The following is a 24391-nucleotide window of genomic DNA, read 5'->3' as shown; positions in this document are numbered from 1 at the left end:
CAAAATGGAGAAAGTTTTGAATTTTAAATAAGAATAATATATGCCCGTTTAAATAAATCAATGTAAAAGTATATAATTAGAAACTGAGAATCCCTGTTTCTTCTCCACCCCAGTAAAATCACTATTAACAATTTATATATATCTTTCCAGACTTAAAAATGAGTACATGAACTTACTGCCTTCCTGCAGTAATGTGTTTGTACCATACTTATTTTTGAGTAGTCTTTTATTTTCTCATAAATATGTTAAAGACACCTTTCCATGTCAGTGTATCTGTCTTCGCCTTTTACATGACTATTGAATATTTCATTTTATGTCTGTATTATAATTTAACTTGCTTCTTATTGATGGACATTTACAGTTCTAATTTTTTTGCAATTATGAATGATGAGATTATCAATATATTTGTATATAGATTTTTTTCGTTACTTAAGTGTTTGTATAGAACAAAATCATACAAATGAAATTTTAATTGGCCGGGCGCGGTGGCTCAAGCCTGTAATCCCAGCACTTTGGGAGGCCGAGGCGGGCGGATCACAAGGTCAGGAGATCGAGACCACAGTGAAACCCCGTCTCTACTAAAAATACAAAAAATTAGCCGGGCGCGGTGGCGGGCGCCTGTAGTCCTAGCTACTCAGGAGGCTGAGGCAGGAGAATGGCGTGAACCCAGGAGGCGGAGCTTGCAGTGAGCCGAGATCGCGCCACTGCACTCCAGCCTGGGCAACAGCGTGAGACTCCGTCTCAAAAAAAAAAAAAAAAAAAGAAATTTTAATTGACATTACTAGGTTACCCTCCCCAAAGGTAATTTGATAATATCTATCAAATTTACCTTCCCACCAACACTGAGTGAGGAATTATCAGTCCTTAATTTTGCCATTTGGCTGGGTAAAATATCTCATTTTAATATCTTCTATTAGTAAAGTTGAGAATGTTTTAAAATGTTAGCCATTTTGCATTTATTCTGTATATTACCTGTGTCCATTACCTATTACATCCATATTACTCTTAGATTGTCCTTTTATTGATCCACAAAAGTTCTTAATGTATTATCAGTATATTAAGATACGTTATCAATATTAACTTATTTAAAAAAAAATTCAGGCTGAGTGTGGTGGCTCACACTTGTAGTCCCAGTGCTTTGGCAGGCCAAGGCAGGAGAATTGCTTGAGGCCGAGAGTTCAAGACCAGTGGGGGCAACATAGTGAGACCCCATCTCTACAAAAAATGAACTTGCTTGAGCCCAGGAGTTGGACACTACAGTAAGCTATGATCAGGCAACTGCACTCCAGCCTGGGCTACAGAGCAAGATGCTGTCTCTTAAAAAAAAAAAAAAAAAAAATTCAGTGAACTGTTACTAACTCATGTATGCCAGGCACTGTGCTGTTAGGTAGGGATAAAGAAAAAAGAGTGACATGATTCTTACATGCATTATGATAAACATTATCCAGAAATGTAGGCCAGGCCCAGTGGCTTTCACAAATCTGTAATCCTAGCACTTTGGGAGGCTGAGGCAGGAGGATCACTTGAGGTCAGTAGTTCGAGACCAGCCTGGCCAACATGGTGAAACTCTGTCTCTACTAAAAATACAAAAATTAGCCAGGCATGGTGGTGCATGCCTGTAGTTCCAGCTACTTGGGAGGCTGAGGCAGGAGAATTGCTTGAGCCTGGGAGGCAGAGGTTTGCAGTGATCTGAGATGGTGCCACTGCACTTCTACCTGGAGAACAGAGTAAGACTCTGTCTCAAAAACAGACAAACAAACAAAAAAAGAAAACCCAAAAACCCAATAAAAATGTATAGGTTCTCCTGTCTTTTTTTTTTTTTCTTTTACTATTTAATGGACACATAATTGTACATATTTGTGGGGTACAGTATGATATTTCAATGCAAGTATACAATGTATCATCATTAAATCAGGGTAATGAGAATATCCATCACCTCAAACATTTATTAATATTATTTTTTGTGTGTGTTGAAAATATTCAAAATTTATTCTTCTAGCTATTTGAAAATATATAATAAACCAAGACCAGTGGCACACTCCTATAATCCCAGCTACTTGGGAAGCTGAGGCAGCAGAATTGCTTGAGGCCGGAAGTTCAAGACCAGCCTATGCAACAAAGCGAGACCCCTCTCTCTATAGCAAAAAATGTGAAATTAGCCCTGTACAACCTTGTGTGCCTGTAGTCCCAGCTACTTGGGAGGCTGATGTAGCAGGATTGCTTGAGCCTAGGAGTTTGAGGCTGTAGTGAGCTATGTTCACACCACTGCACTCCACTCCACACAGATACAACCAAACAATAAATTGTGAATTATAGTTACCCTATAGTGTTATAGAACACCAGAACTTAGTCCTGCTATCTGGCTGTACTGTTTAATGTGTTAACCAACCTTTGGGTATTTCCCCTGCACCCCTACCCTCCCCAACCTCTAATAACCACTGTTCTTCTCTCTGCTTCTGTGAGGTCAACTTTTTTAGCTTCCACATTTGAGTGAGAACGTGTGGTATTTAATCTTTCTGTCCCTGGCTTATTTCACTTAACATATCCTCCAAGTTCATCCATGTTGCCACAAATGACAATATATATATATTTTTTAATCACTAGTATTCCATTATGTGCATGTACCATGTGTTTTTTATCCATTGACTGATACTTTGGTCGATTCCATATCTTGGACATTATCAGTACTGCCACAATAAATACGGGAGTGCAGATATCTCTTTGACCCACCTATTTCAATTCTTTTGGACATACACCCAGAAGTGAGATTGCTAGATCATGGTAGTTCTAGTTTTAGTTTTTTGAGAAACCTCCATACTGTTTTCCACAATGGCTGTACTAATTTACATTCCCACCAACAGTCCGTAAGAGTTCCCCTTTCTCCACGTCCTCGCCAGTATTTATTTTTTGTCTTTTTCTTTTTTTTTTTGAGACGGAGTCTCACTCTGTGGCCCAGACTGGAGTGCAGTGGCGCAATCTCAGCTCACTGCAAGCTCCGCCTCTCGGGTTCATGCCATTCTCCTGCCTCAGTCTCCTGAGTAGCTGGAACTACAGGCGCCCGCCACCACGCCCGGCTAATTTTTTGCATTTTTAGTAGAGACCGGGTTTCACTGTGTTAGCCAGGATGGTCTCCATCTCCTGACCTCGTGATCCACCCGCCTCGGCCTCCCAAAGTGCTGGAATTACAGGCGTGAGCACCGCACCCGGCCTATTTTTTGTCTTTTTCTTAACAGCCATTCTAACTGGGTTGAGATGATACCTCTTCTTTTTTTTTTTTTTGATTGAGACAGAGTTTCACTCTTGTCGCCCAGACTGGAGTGCAATGGCATGATCTTGACTCACTGCAACTTCCGCCTCCCAGGTTCAAGCAATTCTTCTGCCTCAGCCTTCCAAGTAGCTGGGATTACAGGCATGCACCACCGTGCCCAACTAATTTTGTATTTTTAGTAGAGATGGGGCTTCTCCATGTTGGTCAGGCTGTTTTTGAACTCCCGACCTTAGGTGATCCACCCGCCTTGGCCTCTCAAAGTGCTGGGATTACAGGTGTGAGCCACCGTGCCCAGCCTTCTTCTGGCATCTTAAGTGAGAAAACATAGTATAGCTTTCATCATTATGAGGGTTTTGATATTAACTTCTGTTATATTTTGGAAAAAATTTTGGCCTAATTGTCTTTCATTGTGTATATCATAAACATTTGATTTTTATACAACCAGAATTCATCAGTATTTTGGCTTGTTTTTACTTAAGTTTTTTTTTAGATGTTCAGATTTCTAAGCTGAGATTTATTTTTGTATGTGATATAAGATAGGCATTGAACTTTTCCTAAATAGAAAGCCTATTATCCCCAATCTATTTATTATTTGTAGCTTCGCTTGTGGTGTATGAATTCTACCTTAAGCATTTCATAAATACTCTTACAGTCATGGGTGTTTTAAGGCCTCTTTTCACCTCCATTGACTTATTTGTCTGATTCTGTGTATTTCATTGTTTTAATTACCATTTTTATATAATAGTTGGGTTTAAAACATACTTTTTCCTGCTTTTTTTTTTTTTTTTTGCATTTCTTTCTCCAAATAAGCTTACAAACAACTTGCCATGTTCTGTGAAAAATACTGGGATTTTTCAATTGGAATCACATGAAACTTACAGGTTATTTGGGGGAGAATAGATAGCTTTACAGTGAATCTTCCTATCCAGAGAAAGGGAAGTCGACCTTTCCATTTATTCTAGTCTTTTTTGTGTGTTCATCACAGTTTTAAGGCCAGGTGTGGTGGCTCATGCTTCATAATGCCAGTGCTTTGGGAAGCTGAGGCGGGAAGACTGCCTGAAGCTTGGAGTTTGAGGTCAGCCTGAGTAACATAGTGAGACCCCCCACACCTCATCTCCACAAAAAATAAAACAAAATTAACTGGGTGTGGTGGCGCATGCCTGTAGTCCCAGCTACTTGGGAGGCAGATGTGGGAGGATTGCTGTAGCCCGGGAGTTGGAGGCTACAGTGAGCTATGATCTGGCCACTGCACTCCAGTCTGGGTGACAGAACCAGACTCCGTCTCTAATAAAAAACAAACAAACAAAATAAATGAAATGTTTTAAGGTTTTCTTCTTACACATTTCTTCTGAAGTTTCTTCCTAGGTATGCTGTAGCTGCTGTTGTTGCTGTTGGGAATGGGATTATTTCTGTTATACTTTGTATCCCATCTTTGCCGGCATATTAGAAATGCAACTGCTCTGTGCTGCCTCCTCTGACGCTTCTGCCCCTTTCTCCCTCGAGTCCTCATGGTACATTGTCTGTACCTCTGTGGCAATACTGTATGCCTGAGTGTGAGTTCCTAGTGGTGGGGTGCTCATCTCACTCCATTTCATGTCCCCAGTGCCTGGCACAAAGCCTAGCATGCAGTAAATCCTTTTAATAAATGCTGTGGCATCAGATTGATGAGAGAGACAGTGAGCTTCACCTCTTCAAAATGTGACAGCCTGGGCCAGTGTGAGGAGCAGAATCTCAAGCAGCCCTGGCTCCAAGCCTGCAGGCTGTGGTCGGGATAACAGATGGGGCACTGGCCTTGTCCCCACAGGAAAAAGGAGGTCCTGGGCCATTTTCCCACGTGCAGACATCAGGGAGGAGCCCTCTGAGCCTCTATCTCATTATTATCCTGAGACGCACAGCCCACTTGTCATTAACTCTCATTAGCACTAACTAGTTGGGAGAAGAACTGCTTCCTTAGTTCCCAGTCATTTCAAGGTAGAACAAACAAACCTATCTGCAACTTCCCTTAGGGGATGAGGACTCATCAAGGCTGGAAGCAGAGCTTGTACAGACCGTTGTGAAACTGGTTCACACTTATGTGCCCAGTCACCTTCTCTCATATAGTAGTGCCTTTCTTTCTTCTTCTACTGTTCTTCTCCAGAGTATATGCATCCCCCCAACCCAATATGTCCTACGTGAAGTTTATTCCTATCCATGTGCTAATCTTTACCATAGTGTTTGCGTTTGTTTTTCCCTTGAGACAGAGTCTCACTCTGTCACCAAACCTGGAGTGCAGTGGCATGATCTTAGCTCACTGCAATCTCTGCCTCTGGGTTCAAGTGATCCTCCCACCTCAGCCTCCCTAGTAGTTAGGACTACAGGTGCATACCACCACACCCAGCTATTCTTTGTATTATTTTTAGAGATGGGGTTTCACCATATTGCCCAGGCTGGTCTTGATTTCTGGGGCATAAGTAGTCTGCCCGCCTTGGCCTCCCAAAGTGTTGGGATTACAGGCGTGAGCCACAGTGCCCAGTCTTGGTGTTTGTATTTTATATGTAAGCTTTTGTTTGTAATTGGGGAATGGCAGGCACTATTCCTTGATGGAGCTGTCTGGGGCATGCCAATTTACTCTGTACCCTTGGCAGTGATTCCAGACCCTCAGATCCCCGCCCCCACTGGTCTCTGCTGCCCCTGGAGCTAGGATGGTGATGTCTACCTGCCTTGGAGGTAGACAGGAACAAGGGAACTCCCACCTCTTGTTCAAGGGCTTGAGGGCTATGCCCTTGGAGAGATGGGAATCCCTGCTGTTGTTAAGCTGGGGTCAGAATTTCTGCCTCTCAACCTGCATAAAAAGAAGGTGGGAGTGAGGACGTGAGCTGATTTCTAATCCCTCTGTAGCAGTTGTGCATCTGGTTCAGTGTGTCCCGGGGTTTCCCTGGGTTTTGCTTGACCGCAGTGGTGAGCTGTTACTCTTTTATCCCGTGGTCTGTGCTCACCTTCCTCTTCCCACTCACTCATCTGCCATGCTCAGGGTGGCAGAGGATGTAGAAATGCTTCTCTGGCTCCTCTGCTGGTTTGTTTTAATTCCCGGGAAACAGTGGAACCAAGAGGACACTCAAGAAATGCTGGATCAGGGAAAAGATCTGAAAGTATTGCTCTTTCTGCCTCCATCCCCTGCTGTTGGTTTCTTACTTCATCTCCCAGTGCCAACTTGGGGCCTGTGAGTCTCCCCAGCCAGGTAGCCCTGAGGTTCCCCAGGAGGCCCTAGCTGCATCCACAGCTGCATCTCTGCGAGCTCTGGAGGAGCTGCTTTCTCGGGGTGCTGAGCGGAGACTCTGACAGATGGACCTCCATGAGCCCTTGAAGCTGTTCCAGATGCCTCCTCCCAGAGCAGAGCGCATTCTGGCAGTGAGGCTGCGATGCAGGGCTGCCTAGGGCTTCAGCTCACCTGTTGGACAAAGTCCGTTTCTACACTGCCTCCTCTAGCCATGTTTTGGCCTCTCAAAGAGCATCAGCACTGACCACTGACTAGCCAGGCCTGCATGTGCATATGGGAGGTGGAAAGAGACTACTGTCCCTGGTCAGCCTGTAAGAACCTCAGTTCACCTGGTTTCTGAACCAGCTGAGGCCTTCCCCTCATCTGCACTCACCCTCAACCCCATAGGGTTATGGGAAGGGGTTCTCAAAAGGTCGTTCAGGGGCCACCTGGGTCAGAATCCCTTCCATGGTCAGGCAGGGTTGATCTCTGGTGGGACCTGGGAATCTGCATCCGTAACCAGCTTCCTACAGGTGATTCCCATGCCCACTGGAGTTAGAGAACTGCTGGCCTGTGGACTAATGTAACAAAAGAGGCTGCCTGTTTGGGGCTTCCAGTACTTGATCAGGACTGAAAAGACATGCCTTTAAATGCCATGATGGTTTGTGAAAAGGCCAGGTGCTATGCAAACACTTGTGAAAACACAGGAAGACATTTCAGATATGATCAAACTCTAGGAAATAGTTAAAACTGTTTTTGCCATTGTCTATTACAAAGAATAAAAACTCACTGTAGAAAAATCAGAAAGTTCAGATAAGCAGATAGAGAAAAATAAAAAAGTCCATAATTTTTCTACTCAGAGAGGACTCCTGTTACTATTTCAGTCTTTCTAGGGCACCTTTTTTTTTTTCATTTTAAATATCTTTGGTCTTTTCCCTCCGTGATTATCAAAATAATACATGTTTATTATAAAATGGTTTCTTTTCTGAGGTATAAAAATGAGTGCAAAATGTTAGAGTTGCAAATCTTCCCTTGCTATGTTTAGTTGTGATCTTTTTTTCTTTGTGAATATATTTTTATTTCCTTTATTTTTTTGTGTATGCTTTTTTTGTGAATGGTAAGACAGCTTCATATATTAGTGGTATTAACACTTTATCATGCTTTGGCAAGTGTTGCAAATTTCTTTTAACATATGTTTGGGGTTGTTTTTTTGTTGTTGTTTGTTTTTTGAGATGGAGTTTCACTCTGTTGCCCAGGCTGGCGGGATTTTTTGTTTTTTGTTTTTTTTTAATTTTGCCAAACTTTTTTTTTTTTTTTTACATGCTTGTGTGATCAAATCTAGCTCTAGTAGTTTATTACTATTATTTTTTCTTTTGGTTGTGCCAGACAGAACACAGAACAGGCACTGCTTTTGCAAATTAAGAGGAATTGAGGGGCAATGAGGCAGGTATAGGCCAGACCAGTGCTTCTCCACTTGATCGTCTTCATCTAGATTACCTGGGAGTCTTACTACAATGCATTTTCAAATTCAGTGGGTCTGGGGTGAGGCCTGAGAGTCTGTGTTTTTTTGTTTTTGTTTTTGTTTTTTTTTTTTTGAGATAAGAGTCTTGCTCTGTCACCTAGGCTGGAGTGCAGTGGTATGCTCTTGGCTCACTGCAACCTCCACCTCCCAAGTTCAAGAGATTCTCATGCCTCAGCCTCCCAAGTAGCTGGGACTGGCACCTGCCATCGTACCTGGGGAATTTTTGTATTTTTTGTGGAGATGGGGTTTCACCAAATTGACGAGGCTGGTCTTGAACTCCTGACCTCAAGTGATCTGCCCACCTCTGCCTCCCAAAGTGATGGGATTACAAGCATGAGCCACTGCGTGCGGCCTTATTCTGCATTTCTAACATGCTCTGAGATCATGTTGATGCTGCTGTTCCTTGGACCACATTTTTGAGTAGCAAGGGGCCAGGAGTTTCCAAACCTGGGTGATCTTCAGAGGTGCGTCATGACCATTGATATTAATTAATCTTCAGATATGTAGTTGTGATTTATTTTTATTTTTATTTTATTTCGAGACAAGGTTTCGCTGTGTCACGTAGGCTGGAGTGCAGCAGTGCGATCATGGCTCACTGTAGCCTCCACCTCCTGGGCCCAGTCACTGCTCCTGCCTCAGCCTCCTGAGTAGCTGGGACTACAGGCATGTACCATCACACCCATCTAATTTTTCTATTTTTTGTAGTGATGAGGTCTCACTATGTTGCCTGAGCTGGTCTTAAACTCCTGGACTCACGTGATCCTCCTGCCTCGGCCTCCCAAAGTGCTGAGATTACAGGTGTGAGCCACAGCGCCCAGTTTAGTTATGATGTTGAAGAGCATTTTGGAACTCAGAGTTTTTCTACGCCTTAATCCAGAGACTTTAGGCTGTGGGACTGAGCCTAGCTTAGCCACATCTGGTTGGGTGACTTTGAGACAGTGGCTCCCAGTGGCTCTGGTGATTGATACTGTCAGTATTTCTACTACTTCTTGAATACGTTTTCCTAGGAAATTGTTCTTTAATTCATATTTTCAAAGTTTTTTAGTAAAGCATTTCACAGATGGTGGTTATATTCCTTTTATATTTCTAATATTTGTTTTTTTCTTTTTAAAATAACCGGTCTTGTCAGTTTGTTTTGTTGGTTTTCTGGAGAGTCATCTCTTGGATTCATTTATAAATACCACTACATTTTGTTTTCTAATCCACTATTTCTGTCTTTATCCTTCCTGATTCAGTTTTTCCTACCTTTCTTTGTTTTTATTTTCTAACTTCTTGGATTGAAGCCTTAATTACTTTCTTCTCATTTAGTAAAAGTGTTTATGAAAACATGAATTTTTCTAATAGATACTGTTCTCATTGATATTAAATCTTTAGATACGTAGTTGTGACTTTGATTATATTTTTCCTTCATCCTGGAGTTATTTAGGAGACTCGCTTAGGATTTCCAGATGTTGTGTTCCTTTTGGTTAGCAAGGGCTTGAAGGCCGCCGTCCCAGGGCCCCGCTCGTTTGCAGGCCAGGCTGTGAGTCTGTGCTCTGCGTGATCTTGTATGTTCATGGTGGGAACTTGTGCAGGTGTGTTGCTGAAGCTTTGAGTTGGCTCTCTGGCATGCACATGACAGGGACTGACTGTGTGTGCCCTCTGTGTGTGGAGGGAAGGGGTCTTGGGAGGAGAGTGGGTGGACCCTGTTCCCAGGCTCTCTGTTTCTTCTATCAGTCTTGCCTCTTCAGGCTGCTGCCCAGCTTGGAGACCATCCAGGCCGCCCCCTTCTTCCTTGCCTTCTGCTCTGCAGTGGTCATCCGGTACCCAGGGTAGTGTCTGGGGCTCAGTGTCCCTCAGTGTTAGATGAACTGGGGACTGCTTGAGAGCGGATGGGATTAAGTCAGAGAACTTGAGTTCTGGAGCCTCTCCTGCCTCTAACCAGCCATTTGTCAGTGACTGCTTGTTTCACTGTTTTCTGTTCCTCGTTGTAAGATTTGGGGAGTGTGGCCGGGCGCGGTGGCTCACGCCTGTAATCCCAGCACTTTGGGAGGCCGAGGCGGGTGGATCATGAGGTCAGGAGATCGAGACCATCCTGGCTAACACAGTGAAACCCCGTCTCTACTAAAAATACAAAAAATTAGTTGGGTGTGGTGGCGGGCGCCTGTAGTCCCAGCTACTCGGGAGGCTGAGGCAGGAGAATGGCGTGAACCCGGGAGGAGGAGCTTGCAGTGAGCCGAGATTGCGCTACTGCACTCCAGTCTGGGCCACAGAGCGAGATTCCATCTCAAAAAAAAAAAAAAAAAAAAAGATTTGGGGAATGTTACCTTTTCACAGAAACTGAAAGAGCCATAGATACCATACAGTAAACATTACTCTTTTAAAAAACATTTTTTATTTTGGCATAATTTCAGAGTTTACAAAAGTTGCAGGAATAGCACAAAGAATTATCTTCACTTGGATACCCAAATGTTAATATTTTACTACATTTGCTTTATTCTTTTTTTTCTCTGTAATTTGTATTTGAACCATTTGAAAGTAAGTAGCAGGCTGGGCACGGTGGCTCATGCCTGTAATCCCAGCACTTTGGGAGGCCGAGGTGGGCGGATCATGAAGTCAGGAGATCAAGACCATCTTGGCTAACACAGTGAAACCCCGTCTCTACTAAAAATACAAAAAAATTAGCCGAGCGCGGTGGCGGGCGCCTGTAGTCCCAGCTACTCGGGAGGCTGAGGCAGGAGAATGGCATGAACCCGGGAGGTGGAGCTTGCAGTGAGCCGAGATCGTGCCACTGCACTCCAGCCTGGGTGACAATCTCAAAAAAAAAAAAAAAAGAAAGAAAGAAAGGAAGAAAGTGAGTAGCAAACGTGATGTCCTTTACTGCTAAATACTCGAATGTAGGTTTTCTAAAATCATGTCAATAAACACAAAGGAGCGATCAAAATCAGGAAGTTAATGTGGATGCAGCATTATTATTCCAGCTAACCTAGGCTTACTCAAATTTTACCAATTGTCACAACCTCTCTTGTGAGAGAAACCCCCCAGATCACATGCTGTGTCCGCGGGTCAGTTTGTTTGTTTGTCTGTTTGAAGTCTCCTTTAATCTGGAGCAGATTCTCAGTTTTTCCTGATACTTTTAAAGAATTGTTTTTGGCCAGGTGCTGTGGCTCATGCCTGTAATCCCAGTGCTTTGGGAGGCCAAGGTAGGAAGATCACCTGAGGCCAGGAGTTTGAGAGCAACTTGGGCGACAGAGTGAGACCTCATCTCAAAAAAAAAAAAAAATGTTTATAAGCACATGAGGAAGCTGACTCCTTGTCCTCGTAGCTCCCAGTGAACACTCAGCTCCTAGGTGTGTGTCATCAGCAAAGCCTAAGTCAGAGAGGTGGGGCAGGGCCCAGCTCCCCAGGAAGCTGCCTTCTGCTCTCCCCTTTGTCCCTCTGTCTTTGTAATGCCAGGCCACAGCACCCCACCCCACCCTACTCCACCCATTCCCTGGATGGTTTGGTGTTAGCCTGGGATCGCTGCGGGGAGAGAGGGACTTTGACACTGGTCTGCTACTGCCTCTCCCTGAGATCACGGCTGAGGAACAGAGATCACTGCCTTGGGTAGGACCCAGCCGCTGCTTTCTGAAGAGTAATACACTCGGTTTGGGGGTGTGGGTTTTAACACCCCTGTCACCCCCCTCTCTCTCACCCCACAACTTTGAGGCCAGTGGCTGGGAATTGTTAATCCCCAGTCAGAGGTGTGTGTCCCAACTGAGGTATGTCCCGAGGGTGAGCCAGAGGGAGCAGGTCACCTGTTCCCGGACCTCCTTGCTGTGGAATACCTAAAGAGGTTCCAGAGTGGTTATTTGCATTACAAGGGCAGTGCTTAAAGGATAATTGACTGTTAGGTTATCTTGTAGTAGCAGAACTCCCTTGTATAATAGATATTAAAACATGATTTGTTTTTTAACAAATGATTTGCATTTAGCTTTTTAAGAGCATGCTTATTGCATATTCTACGTTCTTTGTCTCGCTTATTTTTATTTTATTGAATTGCTCGCAAACTCTTCCCCTCCAACGTTTCTTTTTTTTTTTTTTTTTTTTTTTAATTCTAAGGGCCTTTTGAACCAAGCTCCATTTCCTATCTTCTAGTTATCTGTGACTCTACCCAGGGGATCAGCTGGTTTTAAGTCAGTGGTTCTTGTTTCTAGACCCCCTGCCCATGCATTTCCAGAGCTCATCTCTGTCTTCCCCAACCCAGAGCTCAGGGCTGCCCCAGCTTACTTTCCTCCCCACTCAAGAGTTGCCACCACTCCTGCTGTCCCCTGCAGTGACATGTGAGATGTTCTTCCCATCTTTCTTTGATGGAAAAGGGACCACCACTACTTTCCCTGAGATAAGACCCTCCTGTTTTCACTTTCACTTGTAACCCAGTAGGGAAATAAAAGGAGAGAGAAACGCTGATGAACGAGTGGCAGAGAACATTTTCACGACACTCTTGCCTTTCCCTTTCCTCTGTCCCTGTCTCCCAACCATTGTTTGAGGGTGAGCTCACCAGCTCACCTATCCTCCTTGAGCTTGTGTTCAGTTTCTGCTTTTGCCTCAAAGCTGCTTATGGAGATGCAGATGAAGGATCAATGTGTGCTTTCTTGTTTTCTTAGCCTTTTAGACTTTTGGGGTAGAAAGTGGGTGATGAGAAGTGACTTTTTTTTTTTTTTTTTTGAAATTACAGTTTTATTGAGATATAAATCATATAATACACAGTTCACCCATTGGGAATGTACAATTTAGTGGTTTTAGTATAGTCAGGATTGTGCAACCAACACCACTCTCTTAGTTCACAAAATTTTTATCCATTCCCAGAAGAAACCCTGTGGCAAGTAGCATTCACCCCTCTTTGTTTCCCTAACCCCCTCAGCCCCTGGCAACCACTTATCTTTCTGTCTCTGTGGATTACCCAATCCATGCATTTCATATAAATGGAATGTTATAGTATATATCTTTAGTGTCTGACTGACTTAGCATAACATTTTCAAGGTTCATCCATGTTATAGCCTGTGTCAATACTTTATTCCTTTTCATGACTGCATAATATTTGGTTATATGGACAGACCACGTTTTGTTTATCCATTCTTTAGTAATTGGACATGTAGATTATTTTTACTTTGGGCTGTTATGAATAATGCTGTTATGAACATTTGTATATACGTTTGTGAACAGGCCCATTTTAAAATTGGGATTTTTTTGGTTAAGGGGTTGTAAGAGTTTGTTATCTCTTCTATATGAGTCCCTTGAATATGATTTTGTACATATGTGTATGATTTATAAATATTTTTCCCCATTGTGGGTTTTTTTCACTTTTTTTTTTTTGAGACAGGGTCTCTGTCATCTGGGCTAGAGTGCAGTGGAGTGATCATGGCTTACTGCACCTGGAACCCCTGGGCTCAAGGGATCCTCCTGCCTCAGCCTCCCAAGTAGCTAGGACTACAGATGTGTGCCACCACCGTGCCTGGCTAATTAAAAAAAAAAAAAAATTGTGTAGAGCTGGGGTCTTGCTTTGTTGCCCAGGCTGGTCTCAGACTCCTGGCATCAAACAGTCCTCCTTCAGCCTCCCATAGTGCTGGAATTACAGATTTGAGTTATCATGCCTAGCCTTTTTTTTTTCCCCTTTCTTGATGGTGTCCTTTGGAATTCAAAAGTTTTTAATTTTGATGAAGTACAGTTTATCTTTTTTTCTTTTGGTGTTATATCTAGGAAAGTTCTGCCTAATCCAAGGTAATAAAGATTTATGTCTGTTTTCTTGTAAGACTTTTATAGTTTTAGTTCTTACACTTGGGTCTTTGGTCCATTTTGAGTGAGTTTTTGTATATGGTGTGAGGCAGGGGTTCACATTCATTCTGTTGCAACTGGATATCCAGTTGTCCCAATTAAAAGATTGTTATTTTCCCATTGAGTTATCTTAGTGTCTTCTCACTGTTTTGTAGATGTTTATACTAGATAAGATAGCTAGATTGGTCATTATAGCTTTTTTATTGGTTACTTGCATATATTGGTTGGTATTAACATTTACGTGATGTACATCAGTTCTCTTCAAAATTTCTGGTGAAGGACTAAGTTTTAAAAATTTCTAATTCATCATGGACTGATAATTTTGTAAAAATAAGAATGAATTACTAGAAAAATGATGATGTGCTTAGATGCCTTGACAATGTCAAATTGGGATACAAGTTTCTAAAGTTAACACTTACTCTTAGCTAACGGAGATTGCAGAATAGTGCTAGTCCATAGATCACACTTAAGGAGTCCTGGCCAAGACCCAGCCAGCCATGCTCAATCTGCTTATCTCTTGCTGGGCATGTCTTCAACCAGTGTTTCTAGAACCATGGGCCTTGGGGGTCTCATCATTGTTACCTTGGGGTACTGGAACAACAAATACTAGCGTTACTACTGCTTCTCTTCCAATCTTGAAAGGAGCAGTTGTCCCCAAAGGCTTACTAGATACATACCTTTTTTTTTTTTTTTTTGAGACGGAGTCTCGCTCTGTCGCCCAAGCTGGAGTGCAGTGGCCGGATCTCAGCTCACTGCAAGCTCCGCCTCCCGGGTTCACGCCATTCTCCGGCCTCAGCCTCCCGAGTAGCTGGAACTACAGGCGCCCGCCACCTCGCCCGGCTAGTTTTTTGTATTTCTTAATAGAGACGGGGTTTCACCGTGTTAGCCAGGATGGTCTCGATCTCCTGACCTCGTGATCCGCCCGTCTCGGCCTCCCAAAGTGCTGGGATTACAGGCTTGAGCCACCGCGCCCGGCCGATACATACCTTTTATATTTGTAGTCACTCAAATAAGATAAAGCCCTTGTGCTAATGTGAGTAAAATCCCACCCTTACCTGTTGTTATCAAGGTTGTTTCCTGCCGCCTTCAGGGTTGAGTAGAATCCATCTATTCAGCCCAACTTGCCATCCCTGTTCTCAAGGGAATAATAAGCCCAAATAGACATGGGAGGAGGAGGAAAGACACTACTTCAACAGTCAAAATGTCCCTTGGGAATATAGCAAACAGGAGAATACCTAGATATTCAGCCTCTGGGGCCCTGTGTATGCTATATACATGCCAGAGAAAACAGTACAACTATTAAAAATGAAATTCTTGAAAAATAGTTAACAATATAGGAAAATGTGTATATAGTTAGGGAATAAATTAGCATATGAGAAAAAAAACACTGATATACTCAGTCATCTCAATTTTCTAAATTAAGTGTATGTTACATAGTTTAAAAAGATACCAAATATAAACTCTAGTCATCTTTGGGCAGTGGGAGATTTTTACATCTTTTTTATTTTCCACAGTGAAAAGAACCTCCTGTTCGTCTGTCTCTCTCAGCAACTTCTACTGAAGCTGTCCTTTCTGTTCCTTATTCTGTGCCTGTGACCTCTATTCTCTTGGATCATCCACCAGGGTTTTCTCTGGCTCTATAATGAGTTTGTAGTATGCCTTTGATATCCTATCAGTAACTACACTAGAGGCAGCTTCACTTGGAGATGAAGACACAGTTAATATCAGTTTTCATTGCTTCCATCACATACTTAAAACCACAGAGTATGTATGTAACATAGGTTTATGTTGCCCTGCACATGTTAGTGATAGTGGTACAGTATCAGTACCTAAAGGAACTTGCCTTTGATAGGATCTAAGACAAATTCAAACATCTAAAAAGTCCCTATCCATCGCTTCTCGGCCTTTTGGCTAAGATCAAGTGTAAAAGTCCCTATCCAAGAGAAAGGACTCTGCTTATTCACTACTCTATCCACAAAGAAGTGAGCTGAATATATATTTGTTTGAGAGATAAATGAACAAATACATAATTATGTATGCATATAGGAAAGGAGTGCTTGTTATAATGTGCTGATAGCATCAGTAGGTGACATGTCATAATTCTGTGGGCTACAAATACTTACTTTCACTTTTTAAAAAAACTGATTTTCTCATTTGTGTGCTTGGTTTTACATAGTTGCAATCTAACCTTCATACAGTATGGTATTCAGCTATTCTTCCTATTTCATCTAGCTTTTTTCCTTAGTGTTTATAGTTACAGGTTTAGATGAGTGCATAATACTCTGTTGAATTTTATCATAGTTTACCAAACCATGCCCCCATACTGAGTTTTCAGCTTTCACTAATGTGTGGGAAAGATTTTTTTTAATGCAAACTTATAAGCTCAAGTTTCTAGGAGCAGCACTGCTTGATGGAAGTGGTCTTTATTGCTCTTGATAACATTTGTTCATGTGTTCATTTATTTGCTTATCTACAGTTTCATTTATTTATTTATTTTTACTGTTTGACCCAAGACAGAAGATGGAAGTTGTGAATTAGAGGGCACCCTGGCCTGGGAGCTGGGTGATGGGGGTTCAAGGCTCAGTGGGTTGAATATGAGTCCAACAGTAGTGTTCTGGGGTGGAAGCAGAGGCAGGTGGCCGGTCAAGGAGCCATCTCCTGTTTGTCCTTGTGAGAGGTAAATGAGGAGAAAACAAAAAAAAGGCATATCTGAAATGCTCTACAGGAGCAGTTGGCAGGACTAGGGTTTGCTTACATATGGAAGCATCAAGAGGACATCAGAGGGGATGGAAGGCTTTAGCCAGGAGCCCAGGGAAATGGTTCTTAACATGATTTTTTATTTTTTTAAAGGGATGTCCAGGGGAGGAGTTGCTGAGGAAAAGGAGGCAGGCGCTGAGTTAAGTTTTAAATGTAATGGGCTTAAGTTGCATCCAAGTGGAAGTGTGTCTGGTAGCTGGAAAGCAGTCAAGGAAAAAGGAAACTTTGGGGCTGTTGGTGCAGGCTAAACGGTGGGGCCTTGATTGGAGGGGAGGCTTCTGAGGGGAGCATGGGGCAATGGAGAGCAGTGAGGGTAGGAGAGTGAAGAACAGCTCTGTTGAGGGGATGGAGGAGGAAAAGGAGAATGGAGGAAGACCAGTAACCGGCAGGGTCACAGAAACCCGGGGTGGGCAGATGAGTGGGTGATCTGCTGCCACAGACAGGCCAGAGAGATGAGGGACCCTTGTGGCCTTCCTCATCACCCTGACCCTCAGAAACAGATAATGGCTGTGCAAATGCCAAGGTTCCTGTTCTGTTGCTCCAGCATTGCACACAGGCCTTTCAGATGAACATGTACAAACCCAGATTACTGGCATCTTTCAGTTATCTGGGCTAATAAACCAGTAGTGACTGCGGATAATGAAGCTTTACACACTGAGGCGAGTTGTGTGACTTTTCCAGGAATTGAAGTTTAGGATAAAGAGAATTAATTTGTGCTTCCCAATTTCCTGCCTTCTGGACGGCAGCAGGCTTCCCTAAATGACATTTCCTAGCCTACTCTGTGAAGTTGATCTTATGGATACCCTCTGCCAAAAATTAATTTTCCTCTAGATGTTTGGGTGGTCGCTTAAATATTTATTTGAATGAAAAACTTAGGTCTTAAGTACTTGAGAAAGGATTGAGTGGGGACAAACACACGGGGGTTCCTGTGAAAAGCTGAAATCCAAGAATAATCATTGAGGCACATGTGGGAGCTCATTCTCCAAAAGAATGATGAGAACCATGGTACCTGGGAGGCCATGGGCATCTACTATTGACTCTCATGTTGGATTCAACTTTGCCACTCACCAATTTTGAGCTTTGGAGTGTGCTATCTTCTCTGTACCTCATCTACTAAAATGGATGTGGAGTTGTTGGAAGAATAGAAATGTTACATTTAAACATAAAGGTGCTTATTTAAAGTTTGCACCCAGCACTCAAAACTATGGTCTGCTGTCCTCCTTCTCTAAACCTGGCCCCTTTGACACACCTGAGCTGTCAGTGGGTTTTGAGGGATTGGGGGCTTCTTTAGGGAAAGTGCATGGAGCCTTTAGTGAAGGACTGGCTCTCCGGGGGACTGTGGTGTTAGCAATGCATGCTTTCTGTTTCCTTAGCCTGTTAGACTTTTGGGGTAGGAGGTGGGTGATGAGAAGTGGTGGGAGGAGTTGTAGGAATGCCCTGCCTCGCTGGGAACTGATGGGGGATTTTCTGGCCATGGGACATGCACCGCGGGTCTTGGGTGATGGCACCAGCGGCTGCAGGAGGGTGTGTGTGTGTGTGTGTGTGTGTGTGTGTGTGTGTGTGTGTGTATTAGGGGGAGTTGGGGCTCTTGTTGGGTCTGGCTGAGGAGCTGCCTCCGCGTCATGACCTGGTTCTTGTGTGCTGGCAGCTTCAGAGCAGCTGCTGCTGCTTTTTGCCAGGCCTTAGATGTGGTTAGGCTCGATTTCCTCCTGGCTGGCCTCTGGCCGGGCCGCCACCGGCTGCTTGAGGCAGGGGCTTCCGTCAGGAGAGCTGGATCCTAATCTGGGCTGCTGATCAAGAGGCTGGGGATGGGGCATGGGGAGCCTGCAGAGCAGCCTGCAGCTGTGCTCCCTGTTCACCCCCACCTGCTGCAGGGGAGCGTGTGCTGCCCAGGCAATAGCTTTGCATAGGTCAGAGTTGCAGGGCTGTAGTTTGGAGTTCTGGTCCGAGAACAGCGAGTTACATAGAACTTTTAATGGGTGGGAGTTTCACGTTTGGCACCCCATCTCAACCAGGCTCATCTTCACTTTCCAGTGCGTCTCATCTCTTAGAAATTTTCTCCATTTTCTTTCTTCATTATGTGTGATCTGCCTCTGTGTGTTATAACTGCACACAACTCTCTAACAACAGAAATAGCACAAAAAATACCCAGAAATTTTCCCTGACTGCTCCCTTCTCGTCTTGTTCACAGACATGTGTAGTTTGCAGTTTCAAGTGTTTTATAGGTGTTCTATTCTTAAATCTTTTTCCCCTAAATAAAAATGAAAATACCTATGATAAATTTTGGAGACTATAAACAAGAAAGTTACTCATTCTCTATCATGCAGCAGATAAGCACTGTTAACATTTCTGTATGTTTCCCCTTGCTGTTTTGTGTGTGTACACAGGCATGCATTGTGATTGAATTGAATTGTTAAATTGGGCAATATTTTGAATCCCGTTCTTTTCCCCATTTCAAATAGTATGTAATTCCTGCATCATAAAAACCCTCTGAAAGCATTCATTTAATAAGTACATTCTCAAGTTTCACTTTTTCATTTAATACATTTAGTTTTGTTTATGCTCTTACTCTATATCATGTTAAGCAGTTGTGTACATCTACTATTTAAATACTATAAACAGGCATACATTGGAGATACTGCAGGTTCAGCTCTAAACCACTGCAATAAAGTGAATATGGCAGTACAGCTGCTCATGTGAATTTTTTGGTTTCCCAGTGCATATAAAAGTTGTGTTTACATTATATTGTAGTCTAGCAAGTGTGTGATAGTATTATGGCTAAAAAAATATGTGTACTTACCTTAATTTTAAAATACTTTTTTGCCAATAAATGCTAACAAAGTAAGCACATGCTATTGAAAATGACACCAGTAAGATTTGCCCAATGTGGCTGGGCGCAGTGGCTCATGCCTGTAATCCCAGAACTTTGGGAGGCTGAGGTGGGTGGATCACCTGAAGTCAGGAATTCGAGACCAGCCTGGCCAACGTGGTGAAACCCCGTCTCTACTAAAAATACAAAAATTAACCGGACATGGTGATGGGCGCCTGTAATCCCAGCTACTCAGGAGGCTGAGGCAGGAGAATTGCTTGAACCCAGGAGGTGGAGGTTGCAGTGAGCCGAGATCGTGCTATTGCACTTCAGCCTGGGCAACAAGAGCAACACTACATCTCAAAAAAAAAAAAAAAAAAAAAAGAGACTTGCCCAATGTGAGGTTGCCACAAGCCTTAAATTTGTCATTAAAAAAAAAAAAAAAATCACCCCCAGTATCTGCGAAACACAATAGAATGAAGCACAATAAAACTAGGTATGGCTGTATTACAGTTTTTTTTTTATGTATTACTTGAACCATACTTGACCCTAGTGTTTTATGTATGTTAAACAGATAAAGCATAATAATAAACACATGCCAGCTCCCCAAGTTAGCTGGAATATTGCCAACATCATTGAAATTACCTGGGTGTTTTCCTGCAGCCCTATCTCCCTTCTTCACCTCCAGAGGTAACCGTTACCTTGAATTTTGTTCTTATCATTCCTTTGCTTTTTAAAGTCTTCATTATATAAGTTTGCATTCCTATACAATACATTTAATTTTGCTTGCTTGCTTGAGGTTTGTAGACTCAGTAGGACATATGTAGTCCTTGAGCCTTGATTTAAAAAAAAAAACAAAAAAAAACCCCGTTGTCGTTTCTGGGATTCATTTATGTTCCTGTGGCTCATTCATTGACATTGCTCTGTAATATTCCATTGTCCATTCTGTAGTTTATGGGCCCTTGGAAATATTTCCATGATGTGGTTTTTATGAGTAATGCTGCTATGAAAATTTACGTACATGTCTCCTGATGCATATGTACAAAGCTTTCCTAGGAGTCGGATTGCAGGGCTGTAGGAGATGTGCGTGTTTGACATTGAAAGATAGCACCACAAACCTTTTCAAAATAGTTGTTTTGTTTTGCCTTCCTGCCAGTGAGGTATAAGAAGTAGTTATTGGGGGCCGGGCGCAGTGGCTCATGCCTGTAATCCCAGCACTTTAGGAGGCTGAGGTGGGCGGATCACGAGGTCAGGAGACCAAGACCATCCTGGTTAACATGGTGAAACCCCCATCTCTACTAAAAAATACAAAAAAAAATATCAGCCGGGTGTGGTGGCAGGCACCTGTAGTCCCAGCTACTCACGAGGCAGAGGCAGGAGAATGGCGTGACCCCAGGAGGTGGAGCTTGCAGTGAGCCGAGATCGCTCCACTGCACTCCAGCCTGGGTGACAGAGCGAGACTCCATCTCAAAAAAAAAATAGTAGTTATTGGGGCCGAGCACGGTGGCTTGAGGTCAGGAGTTCAAAACCAGCTGGCCAACATGGTGAAATCCCATCTCTACTAAAAATACAAAAATGAGCCGGGCATGGTGGTGGGCGCCTATAATCCCAGCTACTCAGGAGGCTGAGGCAAGAAAATCACTTGAGCCCGGGAGGCGGAGATTGCAGTGAGCTGAGATCTCGCCATTGCACTCCAGCCTGAGCGACAAAGTGAGACTCCATCTCAAAAAAAGTGTGTGGTGGCTACTACCTGTAATCCCAACACTTTGGAAGGCTGAGGTGGGTGGATCCTTCGATACCAGGAGTTTGAGACTAGCCTGACCAACATAATGAAACCCCTTCTCTACTAAATAAGTAAATAAATAAATAAGCAAGCAAGCTGGGTGTGATGTTGTGCGCCTATAGTCCCAGCTACTTAGGAGACTGAGGTACAAGACTCGTTTGAGCCCTGGAGGTGGGGGTTTCAGTGAGCCAAGATCCCACCACTGCACTCCAGTCTGGGCGACAGAGCGAGACTGTCTCAAAAAAAAAGTTTTTGCTAAACCCCATTGGCACTTGGTATTAAACTAAAATACCCTCTCGCAGTGCTTACTATGTACCTGGTACTGTTGTAAGTGCTCTTCACATATTGTTTAATTTTCATAATAATCTTGTGAGGTAGGTACTGTTACTCATCCCCAATTTACAGGTGACAAAACAGAGGCACAGAGAGATTAGCTAACTTGCTTATGGTCACACAGCTAGTAAGTGGTGGGGCCAAGATTCAAACTAAATGTTCTTCCTCTTCAGTCCTACGTAATAAGTATAAAATGGAATCTTCTTGTGATCTTATTTTGTATTTTTCTGATTACTGATGATATCGAGTATTTTTTCATATGTTTATTCCCTATTTTCACGAAGAAGAAATATAAAATTTAAAATCATCTCCCTATTGTTGGGGCACTCAGGTTGTTTGTAATTCTCTACTGTTCGTGTTGAGGGAAAATCATTGGCACATGTAGCTTTTTTATGTCTTCTGTTGGCTTGTTTACTTTTACATTTCCAGTGAAATTAAGAGTACTTAGTGGTTAAAAATGGCTGTGCTCTTCCACATTGCCTTGTGATCTTGAGGCAATTACTTCCCCTCTCTGTGTTTGGTGTCCTCATCTCTGATCTCCACCTTGGAGGAGTGTCTGGTGATTAAATGAGATAAGTGAATGTGCGACAATTAGCATGATACTCCGCCTATCATAAAAGGGTTCCATCAGAGTCACGTAGAGACTTTTCCTGGTTTCTTCTCTTCTTTTCCTTTCTTCCCCGAACCCACATTAATTGCTGTTAGGTCAGAGGACATGAACAAAGTCCTGTGCTTCTGCCAGATACAATGACCTCAGGGAATTGGGCCCATTTCAGCTTTTTCCTAAGTATCACCCCAGCCACTGAAAGATTTGCTGTATCTGCCCATTTTGTAGTAGGAAAAAAATTAGATTTTAAAATGTTTTACTGATGTGCCTGTAGTAATCACATAGAACAACTGCCTCTCCCTACCTCATACAAGAATACCCTCTGCCAACATATAATGCTCTCAAGAAGTTAGACATAATCCTGGAGTTGCTGTCTGCAGAGAGGGCCAGTTTGGGTATGGAGGGTGCAGACATGGGACTGAGCTAGCCAGTGTGCCATGGGCACACACTCGCTTCTGCCGAGAACAGGCAGGTGTGCACATCCTCTGCAAGGGTTCCCCTAAAAATCTCTTTCTACACTCGCTGATTAGTTTTATCAATAAATCTTCCGAAGGGAGAATCCTCTTAAGGAATGAATAATTGATCAACCCTAGACAGAACATGCCATAAATACAACCCATTTGCTATTAGAGAGAGTGGGGCCATCCATTTAGTGGCAAGGAAGAAGGAACTAGCTTTGTATGGAGGTGGATTCTGAACTCTAGGACTGAGATAAAGGATGAGGCTAGAAAGAGCAGCCCCTTGAACAGCTGCTGTGGATCAGACTAGCTGAGCTGGTGGTATGTGCGGTTGGGAAAGTACTGGGTGGAGTTTATTGGCCAGCAGGGTGGGGAGCAGTCACCACTATCTTGGAGTCCCATTAGAATTCGCTTCAGGAGATTCCCCTGCAGAGAATGGGCTACTGGGCTCTGAAGGTTGACTACAGGCTAGTTCATTCTGGCCCAAAACACCTTCTTGGACATGGTTCTTCTAATATGGTGTGTAACTGCTGACAGTCAGCAAAACAGCCCTCCAGACTCTGTTCCTCTTGTAACTTCCCCTTTCTTAGAGGCCATAAGAAGGTGTAACCAATGAGGACTTTGCTCTTTCAAGATAACATTCTTCATCTTCTCTCTTCCCTATTTTCCTTTAATAGAGAATTGCTGATCTGGTTTTGATGTGTTGAGAGTCAGGAAGGATTTGGAAAACCTGGTGTCATATCTGCATCCTTCACTGTGTTGTTGACTGAATGAGGTGTTTGGGGAGTGGTGTTCCACACTTTTCTCGCCTTGCCTGGCATCTGGGGGGCTCTGGAGCCCCCTGGGTGGGGAGGGCAGAGTGCTGCTGCTGAATGCCTGCAGATGTCTGGAGCACCAGCTCTGGGGATTTGGGAGTCTTAAGAAGGGAGTGCACTGTGGAGGAGGAGGCAGGGGACCTTGTGAGCTAGCCAGGCAGGGTTCAGGGTCACCTTCAGCACAGGGCCCCCAGCCCTCTGAAGGTTGGGGTTGGCGATGCTGTATGCACATATGAACTCTTCATGGAGTGTAGTGAAGAGTCATGTCTCTTCTTGGATCTGAGAAGGACATTTTCTCTGCCTAAGTAACGTTTCCTGCCTCTCAGTCTCCTAGTAACAAATCCCTGCTTCCCCTAGGTGATGGGAACACACCTCCAACTTGGGGAAGACCTAGCCTGGGATGGGCATACCCCCTCCCAGTGATACTGTGAAGCAGGGAAGAAACCTGATGGGGTTGGGTGTGAGGACCCCAGTGAGGGCAGGGAAAAGGGGTTTGCACCTGGAAGTTGGCAGCAAGATGTGCAGCACCAGCACCTTGGTGGACTTCTCTGGAGGCCCTACAGCCTTTGCAGACCTCTACCATGTGTGTGTTGTAATGGGTGCCATAATAGCAGAGAGATCACCAACTCTGCCTAGAGCCTCCATGGATCATCTCGAAGTATGGGGGTGATGAGGCTTGTACCAGCCAGGTCCCTGGGGAGGAAGAAGTGCCAGAGCTTTTTGAACGCCTTCTAGAGACTCCGGTGAGTTTTGAAGGTGTGGCAGATGCCTGGTTCCTTGGAGCAAATGGTGGAGTTGACCATACACTCTTATTAAAGATCCCTAACAGAACGTGACTGTGCACGGTGACTGTAGACTCTGGGGCAGTCTGTGGTGGACAGGACTGGTCAAGGAGGACTTTCTCAGGGAGGGGTTGATTCTGTTCCTTGTCTCACTGCTAAATTTAATCACTTACCTCCATAACCACGTTTCATCCCCATCTGTCTGCTAGTGCCTTAGTTCAGGTCCTTA

At 43.6% G+C, this 24391-nt stretch overlaps 1 protein-coding gene and 1 long non-coding RNA gene across 4 annotated transcripts in view; both read left to right on the top strand.

Annotated features, from left to right (window-relative positions):
* Positions 1 to 24391, top strand: part of TET3 (tet methylcytosine dioxygenase 3) — a 125179-nt gene that overhangs the window by 28620 nt on the left and 72168 nt on the right. The window lies entirely within an intron of this gene.
* LOC144333737 (uncharacterized) lies at positions 1699 to 7513 on the top strand. Its single transcript, XR_013402703.1, has 2 exons — positions 1699 to 2864; positions 4526 to 7513. It is a non-coding gene; the product is annotated as an uncharacterized LOC144333737 (long non-coding RNA).

The sequence above is a fragment of the Macaca mulatta genome, chromosome 13 (assembly GCF_049350105.2).
Source record: "Macaca mulatta isolate MMU2019108-1 chromosome 13, T2T-MMU8v2.0, whole genome shotgun sequence".
In the NCBI taxonomy this organism is placed as follows: Eukaryota; Metazoa; Chordata; class Mammalia; order Primates; family Cercopithecidae; genus Macaca; species Macaca mulatta.
The sequence above is the reverse complement of the archived record's forward strand: the minus strand, read 5'-3'. Positions and strand labels throughout refer to the sequence as shown.